The sequence below is a fragment of the Canis lupus genome, chromosome 32 (genome assembly GCF_003254725.2).
Source record: "Canis lupus dingo isolate Sandy chromosome 32, ASM325472v2, whole genome shotgun sequence".
NCBI lineage: Eukaryota > Metazoa > Chordata > Mammalia > Carnivora > Canidae > Canis > Canis lupus.
This window is the reverse complement of record NC_064274.1, coordinates 12,448,319-12,469,491: the sequence shown is the minus strand read 5'-3', so window position 1 is coordinate 12,469,491 and position 21,173 is coordinate 12,448,319. Positions and strand designations below refer to the sequence as shown.

The following is a 21,173-nucleotide window of genomic DNA, read 5'->3' as shown; positions in this document are numbered from 1 at the left end:
TTATTATTGGTTTTTTAAAGATTTTATTTATTTATTCATGGGAGACACAGAGAGAGGCAGAGACACAGGTAGAGGGAGAAGCAGGCTCTATGCAGGGAACCTGATGTGGGACTCGATCCTAGGTCTCCAGGATCACACCATGGGCTGCAGGCGGCGCTAAACCGCTGCATCACTGGGGCTGCCCCCCTATTATTATTGTATCACTATCAATTATTTCCTTTATGTTTGTTATTAGCTGCTTTACATATTTGGGTACTCCAATGTTGGGTGCATAAATATTTACAATTGTTTGATATTTACAATATCTTCTTGTTGGATTGTTCCCCTATGATTATATAGCATCTCTCTTTATCTCTTGGGACAGTCTTTGTTTTAAAGTCTATTTTGTCTGACCTAAGTTTGGCTACCCTAGCTTTCTTTTCACTTCCATTTGCATAATAAATGCCTTTCAATCCCTTCACTTTCAATCTTCATGTTCTTTAAGTCTGAAATGGGTCTCTTCTAGGCAACATATAGATGGGTCTCACTTTTTTATCCATTCTGTCACCCTATGTCTTCTAATTAAAGCCTTTAGTCAGCTTATATTCAAAGTAATTATTGATAGGTATGTATTCATTGCCATTTTGTTACTTGTTTCATGGTTGGTTTTATAGCTCTTCTCTGTCCCTTTTTTCTCTTATTCCTTTCTTTCATGGTTTGTTGGCTTTCTTTAGTGATATACTTGGATTCCTTTTTCTTTATTTTTTTGCACATCTACTAACTGGTTGATTTGTGGTTACCATTCAGTTTATATACAACATCTTTTTTTAAGATTGATTGATTGATTGATTTAAGAGAGAGAGAGAGAGGGAGAGAGAACATGGAAGGAGAGGGAGAAGCAGGGAGCCTGACCTGGGGCTCGATCAGGACTCTGGGATTGTGACCTGAGCTGAAGGCAGATGCTTAACTGACTGAGCCACTCAGGTGCCCCTATTATATAATAGCTTACGCACACAACAGTCTATACTAAGTTGATGATCACAAAATTTGAATCCACTCTTTACTCTTCTCTCCCCCGTGTTTTGCGTACACTGTGTCATTCTTATTTTTATTGATTGGTTGATTGATTGATTTATTCATTCATTCATGAGAGACACACAGAAAGGAAGACACATAGGCAGAGGGAGAAGCAGGCTCCATGCAAGGAGCCTGATGCGGGACTTGCTCCCAGGGCTCTGGGATCATGACCTGAGCCAAAGGCAGATACTTAACCACTAAGCCACCCAGGTGCCCCAGTGTCATACTTTATATCTTTTTTTTTTTTCTTTTTTTGTGACTCCTTTGACTGAATTTTATAGATATACTTACTTTTACTGCTTTTGTACTTCCTACTTTTCTTACTCTTACTTATGGTCTTTCCTTTCTACCAGAGTCCCCTTTAACATTTCTTGTGGGGCTGGTTTAGTGACTGAATTCCTTTAACTTGTGTTTGTCTGGTAAACTCTTTATTTCTCTTTCTTTTCTGAATGATAGCCTTGCTGGATAGAACAGTCTTAGTTACAGATTTTTTTCTTTTGGCAATATAACTATATTGCCACTCTCTTCTGGCCTGCAACGTTTCTGCTGAAAAATCAGCTGATAGCTCTATGGGGTCTCCCTTGTACATAACTTTTTTCCTTTTCTCTTGCTGCTTTTAAAATTCTCTTTTTAAGATGACTTTTTGCCATTTTAGTTGCTATATGTCTTGGTGCCAACCTCTGGGTTGATTCTGCTGGGGACTCTGTGCCTCCAGTATCTGTATTTCTGTTTCCTTCCCCAGGTTTGAGAATTTTTCAGCTATTATCTTTTCAAATAAATTATCTGTCCCATTTTTTCTCCCTTCATCTTCTGGGATCCCTATAATGTGAATGTTATTGTACTTGATGATGTCACTGAGTTCCCTAAGTCTATTTTCATTTTTTATCTTTTTTCTCTCTCCTGTTCAACTTTATTACTCTGTTTTCCAGATCATTGATTCACTCTTCTGCTTCCTCTAGTCTACTATTTTTTCAATCTAGTGTATTTTTAATTCCATTTATTATGTTAAGCCCTGATTCATTGTTTTTTGTTTTCTATCACTTTGTTAAGGGTCTCATTGATGTCTTCTACTCTTTTCTCAAGTCCAATGAGTGCCATTATGACCATTACTATAAATTCTTTATTTTGCATATTACTTATTCCATTCTGTTTAGCTCTCTTGCTTTGGTTTTGTCCTGTTCTTTCATTTGGAACATATTCCTCTGTCACCTCATTTTGTTTAAATTTCTGGGTCTGTTTCTCTGTGTCAGGAAAGTCAACTACATGTTCTGCTCTTGAAAGTAGTGGCCTTATAAAGAAGAGTTCCTGTAGCATTCTATGTAATATACCCTGTTCACCAGAGCCTGGTGCTTTAGTGGTGCCTCCTATATGCATTGTGTGCAATCTACTGTTATGGCTAAGCTGTTTTTTCCTTTAGTCCAGTCATCTGCAATGGCTCTCTTTCTTTATGGGGGCAGGGATTGGTTCCTCTGTTGTTAGTTGGCCAGTCTGGGACCATCTGAGCTTGATTTGAGTCAAACCAGGCATTTGTCATGGATGTGGTAACATGGAACTACAGGGCATTCTCCCTATGCTGTCATTGGTGAGTGGGGCCTTCAGGCAAACCATATTCAGCCCCTAGCCTACTCCTGAGCCTGTAGTCAAATTGGTTATGTGTGGTTATATTTCCTCTCTACAAAGCAGGAGTTACTTTGGAGTGGTACTAGCCCCTGTTGGGGCCCTACTCTCAGGCTTGGCACCACTTTGAATGGGCTCTGGCTAAGGGCATTTTAGAGGGGACAGGTCCACAGGATAACACAGGGCTCGCCATGTGGCATTAGCAAGGTCTGCTGGGTGAGAGTATCTGGAGACACTTTAGAAGACTCCCATCACAGGATTCGAGGGGCAAGTCAATAGGAATGTGTAGGAGTGGGGCATGCAGTGCCAGCACAGTCTATGATGATCCACTGTGAGAAGGGAGCAGCAGGTGTATGGGAAAACTTCTGCCCAAGCCACCAGTTTAGAGGGAATAGATCTGAAGAAGTGTGTAGGAGTGGGACACACTGTTAGCAAGCTAGTGGTGTTAGCAAGTGTTGGTGTTTTAGGTATTCATGTATATAGGATGGGAGTGGGGGAGAGAAATGGTGTATGCCAGTTCTTTTGTTCCTAGAGAATTCTCCCAAAAATTCCTGCCCTTTCAGCACATGCTTGAGATTACTAAATAATTTTTTAATATTTTTATTGAAGTTCGATTGAAGCCAACATACAGTATAACACCCAGTGCTCCTCCTGTCAAATGCCCCCCGCCCAGTGCCTGTCAGTCACCGCACTCCCTTGCCCACCTCCCCTTCCACCACCCCTTGTTCATTTCCCAGAGTTAGGAGTCTCTCATGTTCTGTCACCCTCTCTGATATTTCCCACTCATTTTCTCTCCTTTCCCCTATTGTCCCTTTCACTATTTCTTATATTCCCTGTATGAGTGAAACCATATAATGATTGTCCTTCCCTGACTGACTTACTTCACTCAGCATGATACCCTCCAGTTCCATCCACGTTGAAGCAAATCATGGGTATTCGTCATTTCTAATGGCTAATATTCCATTGTATAAATAGACCACATCTTCTTTATCCATTCATCTTTCGATGGACATCGAGGCTCCTTCCACAGTTTGGTTATTGTGGACATTGCTGCTATAAACATTGGGGTGCAGGTGTCTCGGTCTTTCACTGCATCTGTATCTTTGGGGTAGATCCCCAGTAGTGCAATTGCTGGGTCATAGGGTAGCTCTATTTTTAACTCTTTGAGGAACCTCCACACAGTTTTCAAGAGTGGCTGTACCAGTTCACATTCCCACCAACAGTGCAAGAGGGTTCCCCCTTCTCTACATCCTCTCCAACATTTGTTGTTTCCTGTCTTGTTAATTTTCACCATTCTTACTTGTGTGAGGTGGGATCTCATTGTGGTTTAGATTTGTATTTCCCTGATGGCAAGTGATGCAGAGCATTTTTTCATGTGCTTGTTAGCCATGTGTATGTCTTCTTTCGTAAAATTTCTGTTCATGTCTTTTGCCCATTTCATGAGTGGATTGTTTGTTTCTTTGTTGTTGAGTTTAATAAGTTCTTTATATATCTTGGATACTAGCCCTTTATCTGATAGGTCATTTGCAAATATCTTCTCTCATTCTCCCAAGGTTGTCTTTTAGTTTTGTTGACTGTTTCTTTTGCTGTGCAGAAGCTTTTTATCTTGATGAAGTCCCAATAGTTCATTTTTGCTTTTGTTTCCCTGCCTTCATAGATGTATCTTGCAAGAAGTTTCTGTGGCCGAGTTCAAAAATGATGTTGCCTGTGTTCTCCTCTAGGATTTTGATAGATTCTTGTCTCATATTTAGATCTTTCATCCGAGATTACTAAATAAATCTCCTTCCTCATATACCCCAGGCATTTTTCAAACTGCTGTTTCTATGCTGTATCTCTGCAGAGATGGTTTTTATGCTGTCTCTTTAAGGATGGGATCTTCAGCTCACCTTAACCCACAGATACAATTAGATAACTTACATCAGACAGTCAATCAGAGTAAATAACCCATAAAATGACCCAAAGACTGACAGCAGAACAGACTCTCCACAGCTAAATGTAGAGAAGAGGCCGCATCAAAGCAGTTTGGAAGCTGGAGAATGTTCAGAAGGCAAATAGACCTATGAGACTGTCTGCAGGAGAGAGGGATGCTGTAGGCATGGAGAGAAGAGAGAAACAGACATTTACCCAGGCATATTGATCCTGTGTCCTGCAAATTTACTGAATTCATTCATTTGAACATTTTTTGAATGGAGTTGTTAGAATATTCTATATATAATATCATGTCATCTGCAAATAATGACTATTTTATTTCTTCCTTTGTGATTTAGATGCCTTTTCTTTCTTTTTTTCTTTTTCCTAATTGCTCTGCCTAAGACTTCCAATACCAAGTTGAATAAAAATGGCAAGAGTAGGGCATCCTTGTCTTGCCAAAAGTCAGAGGGAAACTAGATATGGATTATATAGCAATGTTGGATACCAGGCATGGCAGTATCTCACTTCTGGGAGAACAAGTGGAAAATAGGCATTCATTCTTTAGGTAGGCTCACAGGTTTGTACCTTGAAGTGTCACCATCAGCTCCATAAGAAATAGAGCCCAGATGTCTTTTCCCCATGTACCAGGCCCTTCACAAGCCCCCAGAATCCTTGCAGAACTTCAGATAAACTGGAACTGAGGACTTAAAGGCAGGCTTAATTTGTAATTTAGCTTAGAAAAGTAAAAGGAGAAAAACGTGGGGGGAAAATATCTTCCCTTCTATCTCGTGTCCATCTTGAGTACTAGCCAACATTTTATAGTTAAAGGAAGTTCAGGGGAGATCGATCTAGAAATGTTTTTTCTTTTAAAGAAATAAGGTTTCTAGGGGTACCTGGGTGACTCAGTCAATTAAGTGTCTGACTCTTGATCTCAGCTTAGGTCTTGATCTCAGGGTTGTGAGTCTACAAAAAAAAAGAAGGAGGAGGAGGAGGAGAAGAAGAAAGAAAAGAAAGAAGAAGAAGAAGAAGAAGAAGAAGAAGAAGAAGAAGAAGAAGAAGAAGAAGAAGAAAAGAAAAGAAAAGAAAGAAAGAAAAAGAAAGAAAGAAAGAAAGAAAGAAAGAGAAAGAAAGAAGAAAGAAAGAAAGAAAAAGAAAGAAAGAAAGAAAGAAAGAAAGAAAGAAAGAAAGAAAGAAAGAAAGAAAAAAGAAAAAGAGTGAGAAGGGGAGGGGAGGAAGGGGAGGGAGAGAGGGAGGAAGGAAGGAAGGAAGGAAGGAAGGAAGGAAGGAAGGAAGGAAGGAAGGAGAGAGAGAGAAAGAAGGAAAGGAAAGAAAGAAAGAAAGAAAGAAAGAAAGAAAGAAAGAAAGAAAGAAAGAAAAGAAAGAAGAAAGAAAGAAAAGAAAGAAAGAAGAAAGAAAGAAAGAAAGAAAGAAAGAAAGAAAGAAAGAAAGAAAGAAAGAAGAAAGGTATGTCAGTCTCCACTATTTGAGATAGGGACTGAGTAGAGGGCATATGGAAACTGGTGAATTTGGGAAAGGTTGTTGAAGTGACCAAGTAGAGTTTGATCCAGGAAATGCTAAAAGCCTAGTTGAGAATGGAAAATATTATTTTTTGTTGGTATTAGTCAGACAAATAGTGTGATTGTCTCCAGCAGTACTCAGCCATTCTGCTAGAAGAGTGGAAAAATGAATAGAATTTCTCCAAAGCTAAGGTTTTGCTGAGAAGGCACAGCAAGAGAAGAGTGCACAAATCAAATAAAAGTGTAGTTGAAAGCTTGTTTCTAATGATCAACTATTAGTTGCAAACTGGCTTGGGAAAGCACATGGCTAAGAAGGGCTGATAGCCTGGTGGGAAGAAAACCAAAAATTAAGAGTCTGGACTTTTGTTGATGTTTTTTGTTGTTTGTTTTGTCTTATTTTATTTTGTTTAAGTGGAGGAGCAGTGTTTCAGTTACTGTCATTACAGTCCAATATGGTAGAGAAAACTGTCTCTCAAGGGTCTTTTCCAAAAGTGACCCATGGACCTAGAATGCTTCTATCTTGTACCTTGCCAACTTGGGGATCTTTATATCCAATCTACAGGAAAACAAGAGACCATACAAAATCCACACCCACCTTTAATTGTCTCAGATGGGAGGTAACACATTATATCCATTCATATTTCTGTTGACAAGGACTCAGTTTCAATGTAAATGCAAGGGAAGGTAACTTTCTTACTCCCAAAAAAGAGAAAATTGTGTAGCAAACATATATTAACTCAGTCACAGTAGTAAGAATGAGGAAATAAAGATTTCTAAGGTGAAGCATGTTCACTCAATGAAAAAGTACTCTGGAATATTTTGGGGTTATTAAGAGAATAATATTTGAATAACTAAGAGCTAAATGGTTGGATGGATAGCTGTAAGAGATGCTGTATTGTGCTACTCAGATTCCTCTAGCTGCAGAGAGATAACCATCAGCTGTAGACTTTCTTTGGAATGTTTTTGGCTAGAGAGAGTCAGCCCTCCCAAGGCTGTGTTGTTCTCTTGGGGAATCTCACATCTGGTGACAGTTAATGGTTATATAGAAGCCCAGCTCCCTTGCCACAAGTTGGAACAACCCTAAAGCCCACTCTGTTATCAGAGTTCCCTGTGGGGTTGGGGAGGTCTTTATTGAGACTGTATCAGAACCCAACTTCTCCCTCTACCCAGTGGTCACACCAAAAACAATCCCCATAAACCTCTATGTTAATCTGCATCTCCAAATCTGCTTCCTGAGAAACCTAGCTTGTCAGGTCATTGACAGAAAAGGGATCTTGATGGTCCTAGCTAGATGCCTAAGCTTCACAAAGGTAGAATTGCCAATGTCTGGAAGCAATGGACAGCCAGAAAAGTGCCAGCCCCACTCATGACCCTTTGGAACATGAGATTTGGAAAAACAAGTTGCTGCATAGAAAGTAGTATCCTCCATCAAGAATCAAATCCTAGTCAAGGCAATGAATAGTTAGGTAAGCTAGGTGCATTTTTTAAAAATGTATAGACCTTATCTCAGAAGATAACTGGCTAAAACATAGTTAATTTTGTTCAACTACATTGCATCTGTTTCCTACAGATTCCAGTGTAATAATTGCAATGCCACCACTCCCACCCTCATCCCTCCACAAAGCTTTGACATTTGGGACATTTGGGACTATGAGAATATCTACTCTGATAGACTTTGATACATTCATCTCGTAAACTACTCTTGTATAAAAGACCCATCAATTTTTCTTAATAAAAAAGGGGCTTCATTTTAATTACAGGATTGTATTTAAGATAGTAAATGTTTAGTTGTAGGAGAGATTTTGGAGATAAGTGTTTTATTTTCTCTTGATGATATGCTTGTCCCAGTTTCATCTGTTGCTTACTTTTTTAGTAAATGTACAATATATTGAAATTGCAGTTTCCAAGGAATACTGTTAAGCTAATTATGAAAACAGTCTGCATAATATTGGAGGGTTGCCTCTCTGTGTGTCTTTCATTTAAATTACAAAATTGGTGCCCCATTTAATGCTTTTGCTTGGCCCAGACCACCAGAACCTTTGTGAGAGAAATTAGATAAGCAGCAAGCATGGTTTTCCATCATTTTGAAAATGAAAAAGGTGACCAACAACTAAGTAACTTGTCCAAGGACAATAATGACAGGAACTGTTACAGTGCTCAGAATCTCAGATTTAAAATTATCTTAGCTAACATTTGCAGTGTCTGCTTGGCAAATTTTTCAATTTCCTGCCACCAAGTGGAAAGCAGAAACAACTGACCTTACTTCTTTCGAAAGAAAAGATCTACTTACTAAATATGCTATCTAAAATTCATGTAATTTTTTAAAAAATTGGTAAAATGGACATCATCAATGAGCTATATGCACAGTAGCATATGAGCATATGAATCCCTATAAACTGCACTCTTGCTAAGCCTGGAGTTATTGTTTTTTAGTTTGGAACAAACTGACATTACGTATAAAATAAAATATACTGAAGATGTAATACCAAGTAGATAGTATTTCTATAAAAACTGTTGCAATTGACTGGATGTGACCCTCCAAATTCATATGTTGAAATCCTAATCACAATGTGATGGTACTTGGAAGTGGGGCCTTTGGGAGATGAGTACATCATGAGGACTGAGACCTGATGAATGAGATTTGGCACCTTATAAAAGAGACTTTAGAGTGTTCCTTCGTCCCTTCTGCCATGTAAGGACACAATGAGAGGACAGCTGTATATAAATCAGGAAGCAGTTCCTTGCTGGATTTGAATCTGCCAGCACCTTAATCTTGAATTTAGAGCCTCCAGATTTATGAGAAACTATAAGAAAATGTTGTTGCTACGGCATTTTTGTTATAGTAACCTGAACAGACTAAGACATTGATCAACCTGAGTATCATGATAAAGAAGCATTCAGTCAAATCTGAATTGAGAGACATCATGCAAAGCAATTAGCCTGGACTTTTAAAAATGTCATTGTCAGGAAGCAGGAAGAAAGGGGCTAGGAAGATGCTTTAGATGAAAAGATACTGGGGAAATATGACAGGTAAATGCAATGCATAATTCTTGATTAGATCTTCAGTTTGAAAAAGATACTGATAAAGAACATGGTTGGGACAAGTAGTGAAGTATGAATATGGGCCATATGCTACATAGTAGCATTGCATTAATGATAAATTATTTGAGTGTGGTTTTGAATAGTGATTATATAAAATTTCCTTTTTCTTATAAGACACAGACCAAAGTGTTTAAGGGTGAAGTATCATCATGTCTACACCAAACTCTCAAATGGTACAGTAAATTTTGTCTGTTTGCTTGTCTACACACACATGGAAAGAGAAAGAAAAAAAGCAAATTTGGCATACTTTTAACAAAGGCAAGTCCAGCTGAAGAGTATATGAGTGCTCATTGTACTGTTCTTGAAAGTTTGAAGTTTAAAAAACATTCTTGAAAAAGTGCTAATTTGGTAAGTCAAAATGATGCCATTGAAATTTGTATTTTTATTACTAGGGAGGATAACTATTTTTTCATATTTTTTGACAATTTAGATTTGTTTCTCTGCCATCTATCTGCCCATTTCAGACCTTAATTAATTCACTTAAAAATATTTATTGACAACCTACCACAAACCTAGAGCCGTTCTAAGCACTGAGGCTGTTGCAGTGAACAAAACACTGCTTCTTCCCTTGGGGGGGGCTTGCAGTCTAGTAGAGGCAGACAGCACATTAAAAAAAGATAATATTCATCTGATTTTCAGTGGCTGTGTTTTCAGTGCCTATTTGTGTCAGGCACCAGGGATATAGTGGTAAATAAAAGAGTATGCCTGTCCTGCTGGGGCTTACATTCTAGTGGGATATCTTTTAAAAAGAAAAGAGTCAAATCCCAATTCTGTGAATATATATCTAGAATTCAAAGCTAGATTCCAAGAGGATCCACACACATCCACATCTATTGCAGCATTATTCACAACAGGAAGCAATTCAGATGTCAATTCATGGATGAATGAATAAAGCAAATGTATATATGTGCGTTTGTATATACATACAATGGGATATTATGCAGCTTTAAAAAAGGAAGGAAGTCCTATCACATGTGACAACACAAATGCACCTCAAAGATATTACTGCTAAGCATAATTATCCAATCACAAATAATAATACTGTATCATTTCACTCATACAAAGTATCTAAAGTAGTCAAAATCATAAAAACAGTAAGTAGAAATGTGGTAGCCATGGGCTGGGGGAGGGGAAGTTAATGTTTAATGCAGATATTTTTAGTTTTGCAAGACAAAGGAGTTCTAAAGAATCTTTTTTCTTGCTGTGTCTATTGTACAATAATATGAATATATTTAGCACTACTGAACTGTACACTTAATGATTAGGATGGTAACAAAAAAAAGAAGAAAAGAAAAGAAACAAAAGAAAAAAAAACACATAAGAATATCAGATGGGAATAAGTGTTACAGAGGAAAATAAAACAAATAGGAGCTAGGAAGCACCCATTGGCAGGTGGTTGGAAGTATGTGGTCCAGAGGATGGGGTGCTAAAGAAAGGACTGGTAGATTTACGGTGGTCAGGGAAGTCCTCACCGATGAAGTGACATTTGAGTAACATTTAATCCACATGGATAAATGAGGGAAGAGTGTTCCAAATGGAGGGAACAGCAAATACAAGGCCCTGAGGTTTATAGGTCATGTCTAGTATGTTCCAGAAAGAACAAGGAAGTTAGCATGTCTGAAACAAAGTGAGTCCTAGGGTGAGAGATCAGTGATGAGGTAGAAAAGGCTTAGGAGAAGAGAAGGTCATGGATGAGGTAAAACCTGGAAGCATTGGCTTTATTCAAGTGACATGGGCAAAGGCAGAAACAAGCAGAACAGTCTTTAAGCTATTAAAATAATCCAGGAAAGAAATAGTGGAAGGGATGGCTAAGAAATATATCCTTTGTTTTAGGATATATTTTGAAAGAAGGACCACAGAATAGCCTGACAGATTGGATGAAAAGAGAGAAAGGAGAAGGGTCAAGGATGATGTTGAAGTAGATGAAGTGGCTATGAACCAGTATGTGGGAAAGAGAACCAAATTCCATGCTTAAACTTGTCAATTTTGAGAGGACTATTAGGATCCATGGGTAGATGCTGAGGAGGCAGTTCCAGATGTGAGTCATAGCTTCGCCATGTAGGGGATACTATTATCCACCCTCACACACAGTCATTCCTTTCTGGTTTCCAGTAACCTATGCTCCAGTCAGTATCTAAACTTTGGTATGATTTGCTCAGATCTATCCTAAAAAATTCACTACATCTCAAATATTGTCATCCTCTCTTGAAAAGTAAAAACCCATCCATATAAAACATAACTAGAATCCTAACTCTTAGTCACAACTACAATCCCAGCTACATACTGATAAAATGTAAGATGTCAGATCAGTCAGAAATGTTTTGGGTGAGCTACCACCACTAGAAAGAGCAGGTGCAGACCCTCGGGTGCCCCCAGGAAATCATTTGCACAAGACGCATCAAAGGAAATAGGAAATTTATACTAATACCAAATCTTGAGATATATACAGTAGAGTTCAAAAATCGAGTTTCTTCTAAGATAGTTTAGATCTGGTCCTCCTTCCAGTCCTCTTTCAGAGTTTCTCTATAGAAATGGAATGAAGAAAGAGAGGTCATAAGTGAATGACTAAATCCCCTCTTATGGCCAGAAAATTTAGCCAAAAAAATATGACAGCTTCATGCAGGTTCTATTTCCTTATAAATAAAATCTCCTGTATATTCTAAAGAATGTATACTTTAGAAAGATTTATATACATCGTGTTACATACTTTTGGTTGTTTCCACTGCTTAATTCTGTGTAAATATAAATACTATTAAAAAAATCTAGTTTCCTCTCCAGCTTTTTTTTTATCACTTCTTCATAAAGCACATCAAACTCCTGGCATTGTCTCTTCCCTAAAGTGACCGTGGCAGGAAGAAAACAGATTCAGCCATTTCAAAGTCCTTTATTTTAAGAGTCTAGCTAAGTATAAAATAATGCTGTTAGCAATACCTGTCCTGCCACATTTAAGTAAGTTTATCTTATTTTATTATTATTTTAAAGAAGATTTTATTTATTTATTCATGAGAGACACAGGCAGAGAGGTAGGGAGAAGCAGGTTCCCTGTGGGGAGTCCAGTGTGGGACTCGATCCCAGGACCCTGGTATTAGACCTGAGCCAAAGGCAGAAGCTCAGGCACTGAGCCACCCAGATGCCTCAGAACTATATTTTATTATAGGAAATTACTAGGTAAGTCAAAATAGGCTAATTTCTGTGACAGCCCCAAAATCGCAGGAGCTTAACACAAGAAAGATGTGCTTCCTGCCTACACACTCAGTCCCAATGCAGACATTCCCAGTTACCTTGCTTTCCTGGGTGGCTCTACTCCAAGTGATGACCCGGCAATCCAGACTTCTTTCATGTGTTTGTTTTGCCATCTCACAGTCCTTCTTTCCAGACACATGGACAGGGAGAAATAGGGTAGAAGATGTCATAAGGGCAGCCCGGGTGGCTCAGCGGTTTAGTGCCGCCTTCAGCCCAGGGCCTGATCCTGGAGACCCCGGATCGAGTCCCATGTCAGGCTCCCTGCATGGAGCCTGCTTCTCCCTCTGCCTGTGTCTCTGACTCTCTTTCTCTCTGACTCTCGTGAATAAATAAATAAAATCTTAAAAAAAAAGTCCCAAGATGGTCATAGCCAGGTCTAGAAGAGGCAGAAATCACCTCCACTTACTTTGTTGCAGCCAGAACTCAGTCACATGCTCACAAGCAGTTAGGAAGAAGGGTGTAGCTACAGTCTCCCATGTACACATAAGGAGAACAAAATGATTTGGTGAACATATCGTGTTGACTAGGCAATAATCTCCTATTGGGGTTGTTAACATATTTTCATTTAATTTCTCACTTAAGCCCAAAGCACCTGCTTAACAATCCTGTCCTTATTCTTAAGAATCATGAAGATATGCAATCTAATATAAAATCTCTAACTTTATCTTTTTGAAATTACACAGAAAATAAAACATTTAGTCTCCTATTGGGAACTTCCTTCTGTTTTAGCACCTTTACCTTTAGCCTTAAGACCCCATCTCCTCACAAAATGCCTAGAACTGGGGCACCTGAGTGGCTCAGTCGGGTAAGCATCAGCCTTCTGCTCAGATCATGATCCCAGGGTCCTGGGATGGAGCTCCACATCGGGCTCCCTGCCTGGCAGGGAGTCTGCTTCTCCCTCTCCCTCTGCCCCTGCCCACTCTTGTGCGCGCTCTCTCTCTCTGAAGCAAATAAATAAGATCTTCAAAAAAAAAAATCTGGAACCTAAAATGCTAGTACCTCAAAGGAATTTCAGTGAGAACATTTGGTGAGAGTGTTTCCTGCAACTAATGTGATACAAGGCCAAATGAACCAAGTGGTTAACACAAAGCCAGAGACCCATGGGCATCATGGGAAACCCTTCAAATCATTTTTTTTTCAAATCCATTTATACTGAAATATTTCACAAATGAATCAAAATTTATAGAGAATAACATAATGAACTTCTGTCTATCCTAATATGATCAGCTTTAACTTAGATGATATGATGAATACAAAACAGTATCTCTGTGGTTTTAATTGGTATTTCTCTGATGACAGGTGCAGTTGAGCATCTTTTCAACATGCTTATTTGCTGTTTGGGTTCCTGGTGCTGTGATCTGCCAACTTGATATCCTTTCTCCATATTTCTATTGGGCAATATATATATTTTTTATATTCACTGACAGTCATACAGAAGTGACACTAAAAGCTTCATGGAAAGCAGGTGGCCTTTTTCTTATTATTTCCAGCAATTCCACTCTGGCCCCACACTAAATACCACACTCAGCAAAAGCAAATCCTGGATTCCATCAGGGCCACCCTTTTGAAAGGCAGCCTGGCAAATACAAGTGTGCACTGCTTCCAGAGGGTGCAATATCAATATCAAAGTATTTTTTCCAATTGCATACAGAACTCTTCCTAGGAAAAATCTGATGAATATCATTTTCTACATGTCAATGTATGTCCAGGGAAATTTTAATGCACCAATACTATTTCAGTATCTATTATAAGCCGGCCTATAGTTAGAACCTTAATCCCAATTTGGGTTACTATAATCAAAGTTTGTGTTAGGAAGCACAAAAAATAGAAACAAGAAAATATGTGAACCAAGAAGGGGTGCCACAGGCTGACAATTCCTGGTGATCCTGCTGAGCTGCCTGGTAAGTTTGTTAAAAGGGGGACTACTGTTTGAAAAAGTGTTAGCAAAACCTAAATAAAAGGAGGGCCTTACTCCAATTTGCTCAAAGCAAATATGTGTATTAACATTTTATTATAAGCAAACATGCATCAAGAACTTATATTTTATTAATGCTATTGGAAGCTATAAAAACCCAGATTTCTGCATCTAAAACGCAGGAAAGGTAGATAGTAGCACAGAAAGCTTGGTCAAGCAGCTGTCTTGTCAATTCTCCTTTTATTCTTTTTTCATATGTAGTCGCTCAGTTTGTATTTGCTTTTCAGCAGAAGCAAAAAATACTGTAACATATTTACCTTCAGGCCAACAAACTTGTCTGATGAGATAGACATCTACTTGGCAGATCATCGAAGGTCACACCAGCTTAGCCATATTGCAAGAATCCTGTTTTTACGAAGACAAACTTCACTCTTGATAGAAGATTTAAGAAGATGCATAGCAGGCTCAGAAGAAAAACATTTTTCTAAGGATACCACTCTGACTTCGTTTCCTAAAGCAATATAACAAAACACACCCTCTTACCTCAATCCATTTACTTTGGATGATGTCTTTGGAAAAGAGGAAGGAATATGGATGAAGCTCGTGCTCTTACTGCTCATTTGTGTGTGGCACTGTTTCTTGATAAGGGAGGATGAAGAAGCTGTTTCTCTGAGAGGAGTTTGAAGTTAAAAAGCTCTACTGAGATGTGAAGGTGTGGTGGGGGGAAAACTTTTCCTCAACCTTCTTAGAGTCTCTGGCTGGGTCTGTAAATCAAACTGTCAAAGACAGATAAACAGGAAAAAAGCATACAAATTTATTTAATGTAAGTTTTACGTGTGCAGGAGCCTTCATAAGGAAATGAAGACACAAAGAAACAGATCTGTTTTATTATGCTAGGTTTGATGAAAAGCAAATAGTCATAGAGGAATATGGTAGAATAAGGAATATGAAGTAAATGTCTTAAACTGGGAGAAACTTAGCAAAGCCTCTTCAGATTTCTCTTGGCATCCCTTTGTCTTCAGACATAAGGAAGCTCCTTTCCTCCAAGTATAGGGAGAGCACCTCTCACCTGAGGGTTTTATGATCTGATTCAGGTCAGAGTGACCTTCCTGTTTCTGCAATATTCTCAAATTCCTTCAGCTTAAAATGTTTCATATGCAAGGTGCCGTACTTTGAGGTAGTGTGTACTGAGTTCCATCAAAGGGAACTCTATCATTTGAACCAACATGCAAGCCACCAAGTTGCTGATACACCTCCGAGTCTCCTATAGATCTTCCTAGGATTGGGTTTCTTTCTTCAAGGTACTACATCCTCAGCATCCTCTGTCTACCCAGGGAAGACTGGTTGGACTCAATTAGGTGGAGCCACAGTCATCTTGGGCCCCATCAGGGCTTGTATGAACACCATCACGATGGTGTGATTGTCCCCTCCCTACCCATTACTTTATTCGGTGCTTGACCAGCTCAAGATCTACAACAACAATCAACCAAAAATGAAGTTTCGTTGGAAGAAAAAGGAATGTGGAATCAAAGGTAGTTTCATATCACGTCTTTTTTTTTTTTTTAGGTTGTTACATTTTTTTCACTTTTATCTCACATGGGTATGTACTTTACGTCTTTAGTTTGCTAAGGCTGCTGTAAAAGTACCACACACTGGGTGGCTTAAACAACAGAAGTGTATTGCTCACAGTCCTGAAGTCCTGGAAGTTTGAGTTCAGTGGGTTGGCTAAGGTTTGTTTCTTCTGAAGCCTCTCTCATGGCTTGTAGAGGGCCATCTTTTGTCTCTCTCTTCACATGGTCCCTCTGTGCATGGCTGTGTCTGAGTCCCCTCTTGTTATATGGACACCAGCTATATTGGATTAGGGTCCCTCTAAATGACCTTATTGTAACTTAAATACCTCTTTAAATACCCTATTTCCAAATTCAGTCACAGTCTGAGGTACTGGGGATTAAGATTTCAACATTTGAATTTTGGAGGGGATACAATTAAGCCCATAACAATTTCCAAGTGATCTCTAAAATATTCTCATATATTTTACAACAATGAGTTTAGAAGTCCTATTTATCATTATAACATTATGGAGAGCTTTCTTCACAATTCTACTCCTTCCTCTCTCTTTTCTGACTTTTTGCCTCCTCTTCAGATTCGTTTTTCATCCCACCAACTAAAGTTGCATTGGTACTGTCACCCCAAGAGACTATAACACCACCCTCCCATCATGCTAAGAGGAAGCCACATCTCCTTATTCACTGAAATGCTGACTATCAGTTCTTCACCACCAACTTCCTTAAATGCACGAACATTAGTCAAAATGCCATAAAACTCTGTTCTTTGGCCTAAAAACACTGGCTTATCAAAATTTTTAGTAAACTAAGTTTATTTATTTATTTATTCCTTTATTTCTTTACAAGTTACCTGATTATTTTCATTTTATTTTTTATTTTTCTTCCAGGTCCTATAAGTAAATGAAGGGATAGCTATTAATCCAAAAATTCAGAAATGCACCCATTTATCTGGAAATTGTCAATTTCCCTGAGAATAGAGCATTAAGTATTCCTTGACTATTCCACTTCTTCACTCTCTCAGCCCTTCTCACCAAGAGAAAATAACTGTAACTGAATACAATGGTCTGAATGCTTATGTCTTCCAAAATTCAAATGTTGAAATGCTAATCTTCAAGGTAATGGTACTCCCTCCCAAAGGTGGAGTCTTGGGGAGGTTACTAGGAGATTGGAATTAATGCCCTTGAAGAATGGGCCCCACAGAGCTCCCTAGCCCTTTCCACCATGTGAGGTGACAGGGGAAAGAAGGCCATTTATGAACCAGGAAGAAGACTCTCACCAGACATAGAACCTGACCATCGAGGCACCCTGATAACAGACTTCCAGCCTCTAGATCCATGAAAAAGAGGTTTCTGTTGTTTATAAGCCACACAGTCTTTTTTATAATAGCAGCCTGACTGGGCTAACACATCAAGTAATCTGACAACCGGACTGCACCTAATCTAACTGAGATAACCTAACTGGATTTTGATTTTAAATGGGCCATCAAAGAAGGGCAACCACAAGCGGGTCTTGGAAAGTGCTAGCACACTTAATCTTTATTATGCCTTGGTAACTGACAATCTACCTGATAGAATGACTCTGGTTTAAACTTAATGTAACAGGGGCGCCTGGATGTCTCAGGTGGCTAGGCATGTCTTTGGTTCAGGTCATGATCTCCAAGGTCCTGGAATCAAGCCCCACATTGGGCTTCCTGCTTAGCAAGGAGTCTTCTCTCTCTCCTCCTCTGCCCCCCACTCTGTTCATCCTCTCTCTCCTAAATAAAATCGAATAAATAAATAAATGAATAAACTTAACATAACAGTCAAGAGGTTTGGAAGATGTCCACAAAATTTTTATTTCTTCAAGCTAATACTATGCTCTGTTTTACTTCTCTTTATAAAACATAATTCTCGCAGTTTTCAGTCTGTTTCTTGTTCTCTAGGTTGAAGACTTAGCAGATGCTTTGCTTTAGAACCCCATCAAAGTGCTTACCTCAGGGAATTATCCCTCAAATAGTTATATTCAAAGCTATTTATCATGCGCACACATATTCTCTCTCGCTCTCTCTCAAATAAATAAATAAATCTTTAAAAAATAAAAAAGGGAAACGTTAAAAAAATGCTACCTTAATAGAATTTGATTAAAGTCAGGATAGAGACAGGGCTGCTCATTTATGGCAGGCTTAGTAATATTAATAAAATTATTTTTTTAAGGAATCCATAAATATATATAGGCAGCAAAGTACCAGTATTGAAGGTATATAGTGGTATACCTGAAAAGATAAGGAAAGCTAGTAAAGAATTATTGAGAATAAAAAAGGAGTTCAGTAACAGAGCTAAAATACAAATATATAAAGAATAAAAATAAAAAGCTTGATTTTGTACAAGTTAGAAAATACAAAGAAATTATTCACAACTACACAAGAAAAATCTATTAATAAATTGAATAAGAAACATGTAATACTCACATGATTTAAAATTATCAAAAGTCCATGGTCTTAGATGTCAAAACTTAATAATTTGAATATTTCAATTTCACTAAGTTAATTTATGAATGGATACAATCTCTATAAAAATTCCAGTGTAATTTGGGGAGTAGTGGGAGATTATTGATAACATTATTCTTGAATTCCCTTGAAATAATAAACTTGCAGAAAGGGCAGCTTATTTATGAAAAAGAATAATGAAGTAAAGGCTTTTCATACTGGATATTACAGTATATAAAAATGAAATCATAGGGCAGCCTGGGTGGCGCAGTGGTTTAGCGCTGCCTTCAGCCCGAGGCCTGATCCTGGAGACCCCGGATCGAGTCCCATGTCAGGCTCCCTGCATGGAGCCTGCTTCTCCCTCTGCCTGGGTCTCTGTCTCTCTCTCTCTCTCTCATGAATAAATAAAAATATTTTTTAAAAAACGAAATCATAAAATAACACAGTATTGGTACAGGTTTAGTTGGAGAGAAAGTATTGAAAGAGACCCAATTATATAGGAAGATTAAATATACAATGCAAGTAGTAGCTTAAATCGATGTTAAAAGATTTATTAACCAATACTTATTTTTGGATAACTGCATAGTCATTTGGGGAAAAAAAATTCAGCTGGAGTTTTGCCTTTTACCAAAATGATGTACAGAGAGATTAGAAAATTAAAGCAGAAAGAAAGAAGCTTATAGAAGCAAAAAGCAAGCATTAGTTTTATAATCTAAGAGTAGTTAAAATGCTTTCAAAATGTGTCAAAAGCTGATGCTAACTTTAAAAAATTTTTTTAGGGGCGCCTGGGTGGCTCAGTCAGTTAAGCCTCTACCTTTAGCTCAAGTTGTGATCTCAGGGTCCTGGAATGGAGTCCCTGTGGGGCTCCCCCTGTCTCCCTTGCCCTCTGCCCTCGCGCTCTCTCTCTCTCTCTCTCTCTTTCTCTCAAATCAATAAAATCCTTATTTAAAAAAAAAGAAAAAAAATTTAAATAACAAAATGCTCCTAAAACTCTTAAAACACAAACAATGTAAAAGAGAGAAAACAAACCGGAGAAAATGTTTGCAACAAGTATTTGGCAAAAGCTTAACATTCCAAGAACTTTGCATATTTCTGAGGATATGAGAATGTGAGAACAATGAGCAAAGGGCACAAATAAGCAACCCAGGAAAGTGAAATACGAGTAACAAACGGGTGCATAGCATAGTGATTGAGTGCAGAGCTCTTGAGAAATACTGTTCCATCCACACGTGTGCTTTGCCAGCGTCAAACCGCACGACCCTGGGCAAGTTACCTGTTTCTCTGTGCCTCCATTTTCTCACCTCTTTTGTTCAGGTCAGATTTGCCCATGATGGACCATCTTAAATTAAGGCTCAGTTCTACAGAAGAAATAAAAAATTGTAGTTAACATAAAGCTTTCCAAGTGTTCCTTTCAGAGCAATTACTTTGAAACCCTTGACAAAATGACATTTCTTACTTTAATTAGGTCCAATAGAGACAAAAGTGTTTAAAGATAGTAATTTGAACAACAATGGAAACAGAGTTCTTAAATTTTTCTTTTTTGAGAATTCTGACATTTGGACTATCGGTGGTTCCTTATCAGCAGTGCCAGAGTCACTCGATTTCACTTCTGTGTTTCCCTGTTTCTTGGATACCTGTCAAAGTACCATTCCCTTGACGAAGGTAAGAGATGAATGCTGACAATTCAAGCCTCGGAAGGGAAGAGCTTGTCAGAAGCAAACACAAAGATCTGAAAGTTAAGTGAGCTTTCCTGCAGCTGACTTAGATTGGACTTGGTTAGAAGCCTTGGAGATTTATTCTATTCCCCCTACACAGTAGCATCTCTTCCAGCATGGAGCTTCAATGCTCAGTTACAATTCATGTACAATTCAAAGTTCAATTACGGGGACAGAAAAAGCAGAGACACAGAGATCTCTTCTTCATCGCCTTGCCCTGAAATCTTCAGAAGAGCTCTGACTCATCAACATCAGCACGTGAATTGGACTCTTAGCTGACAGTGGGGTGATAACTTCAGATATTTGACAATTCCCATTCCATATCCTTAAAGTACTTAAAACATCCTATTTAATCAGAACATGACTTTTTTTTTTTTTTTACATTCTTGCTATGCTGCAACCTGGACGTTATGTCCATAGTACAATACATGGAAGCACATGAACTACTTAGATATTGATGGTTAATGCTACACAGAGAGTTTCACAACCTTTCCAAACAGCTGATACTTTAAAAAGATTAAGGTAACAAAAATATTTTTCTACAGAAATTAAAGATGCCATAATATTAGGTGTCATTGATTAAGTGCTTTACTCTTTGCCAGGCATTGTGCTAAATGTTCTACGTACGTGAACTTGGCATATTAAAAAAAAAGTTATATATCTATTGTCTTTAAATAAGATTACATATGAACCCAATCCTGCCAAACTGATTAGGAAATTCAATTTCAGTCATTACTGAGGTATACTTCTTATACCTTGTGGTATGGTCACCCAAAAATTAGGATAGTTTATATGATTTCTAAAAAACAGGGAACAGTTTCTCGGTTCCTTGGCTCATTTTTTTTGCTGCTATTATAAACGAAACTGCTCAAACCCTTTGGTCTTGTGAAAACAGGCAGCCCTAGCATGTCTGTGCCAAGACTGATTGTGGGGATGTTCCATGGCCGGGAGTCTGGGGTGTGGGTCCAGCCTCTGAGGAGCCCCCTGGGAGTACCTACCAAGCTCCTGCCACCTCCAGCCACAGCCACCACCCCAGATCCAGGCTCAGATTTCTGCTCCTCTTGGGTC

The 21,173-nt window shown here is 38.5% G+C and overlaps 1 pseudogene; it reads right to left on the bottom strand.

Moving 5' to 3' along the window:
• Positions 1–19,719, bottom strand: part of LOC112644292 (importin subunit alpha-1-like) — a 30,263-nt pseudogene extending 10,544 nt beyond the window's left edge.
• Positions 19,720–21,173: the final 1,454 nt, after the last annotated feature.